Source organism: Marmota monax, unplaced genomic scaffold, assembly GCF_021218885.2.
Source record: "Marmota monax isolate L192 unplaced genomic scaffold, Marmota_monax_Labrador192_F-V1.1 WCK01_AAM20220418_F8-fsc00159, whole genome shotgun sequence".
NCBI lineage: Eukaryota > Metazoa > Chordata > Mammalia > Rodentia > Sciuridae > Marmota > Marmota monax.
In genome coordinates, this window is record NW_026694999.1 from 828109 (window position 1) to 829715 (window position 1607).

A 1607-nucleotide genomic window follows, 5' to 3' on the forward strand; every position below is an offset into this window, starting at 1 on the left:
TGGGATGTACAAGGCCTGTGATCCCCACAGTGGGAGTCACCCACTTTGTGACTTTCAAGACTGTGAGAGTCCCTAGTGGAGGTGGAGCTGGAAGGGACTTGAGCACACTTCATGAGGTGGCCTTACTGAGGTGACTGGAGGTTTTTAAACATCCCAGTATTGTATGGCAGATCAGCATCTCTGCCACTTCCCAGAAGTGGAAATTTAGGAGACCCAAATGTTTGATCATGTAGATCCAAGACCTAAGGACCTATCTAGACAAGGCATCTCCACCAGGCTTTTTGGCTGATGCACCAGTTTTTAAGAGGCCTAGATTTTCTTGAGGCCGATGACATCATTTACCAACTCCTAAAGCCAAAGAACATTCTGGTGACAAGTGCTGGGCTACTCAAGCTGGCTGACTTAGACCTGGTCAGAATTTATAGCTACCAGATGGCCCTCACACTTGTGGCTATTACACTCTCGTACTGTACTTCCAAAGTTCTTTTGCTCTCTACATATGCAACCCCTGTGGACATGTGGAGTGTTGGCTGTCTCCTTGCAGAGCTGTTTTATTGAAGGCCTGTCTTCTGTGGATACCCTGAAACTGACCAGTGGGGCAAAATATTTGACCTGATTGTGCTGCCGCTGGAGGATGACTGGCCCTTAGGAACCTCTCCCCACAGAGGGTCTCCTTGCCTGGTCCATTTGGTCTTGCAATGGATGCAGAAGTCTGGTGCTTAGCTGCTGCTGGAAATGCTGACTTTTAACTCACCCAAATGAATCTCTGCCCTCTTAGCCCCCAGCACTCTAGTTACATAAGGAAGAAAATGATCTGAATGGGCTATGGAGTGACTGTCACAGAAGGAAAAAAAGCTACCATTTTCCTTCTTTGGGACACTTAAGTAGAGAGGACTCCACGGAGAAGGCAACCTCTGCCTTCCTCTCTGAAGCTGTGGGGACTCTTCCAGATTTTTCAGAGAATATTTTGATGTATTAATGACATTCTCCACCCCCTCTTGTGAGGCATGTCCTTCTACTGACCCCCTAATTCTCTACACTAAGAGGTATATCTCTCCTCCACCTCTGTACCTTGATTTTGTAGTCCATTGTTAAACAGGAAACCAAAACAAAACAAATAATTATGGTCACAAATCATCAGCCTTTTATGATAAAAACATTCAGCAAACTAAAACAAGAAAGAAACTACTTCATTATACTGAAAACTATAAATATTAAAAGTTCACAGTGAACATCGTACTCAGTGATTAGATTGATGACTTTTCTTCCTTATAAGATCTGGGAAAGGGCTGGGGATGTGCCTTAAGAAGTAGCATGCTCGCCTGGCATGCGCAGGGTGCTGGGTTTGATCTTTAGCACCACAAAAAAAAAACAGAAAGAAAGAAAAAAAAAAGATGTTGTGTCCACCGAAAACTAAAAAATGAATACTAAAAAAATTCTCTCTCTCTTAAAAAATAAAATGAAAAAAGATCCAGGAAAAGGCAAGGATGCCCATTTTTTGCCACTTCTATTCAACTTAATGCTGGAAGTTCTATCCAGAGCAATTAGGCAAGAAAAGATATAAAAGGCATCCAAATTGGAAAGGAAGAAGTAAAATGATCTGGATT

The 1607-nt window shown here is 42.8% G+C and overlaps 1 pseudogene; it reads left to right on the forward strand.

Moving 5' to 3' along the window:
- Positions 1–217: 217 nt before the first annotated feature.
- Positions 218–801, forward strand: LOC124081335 (cyclin-dependent kinase 4-like; annotated as a pseudogene).
- The last annotated feature ends 806 nt before the right edge of the window (positions 802–1607 follow it).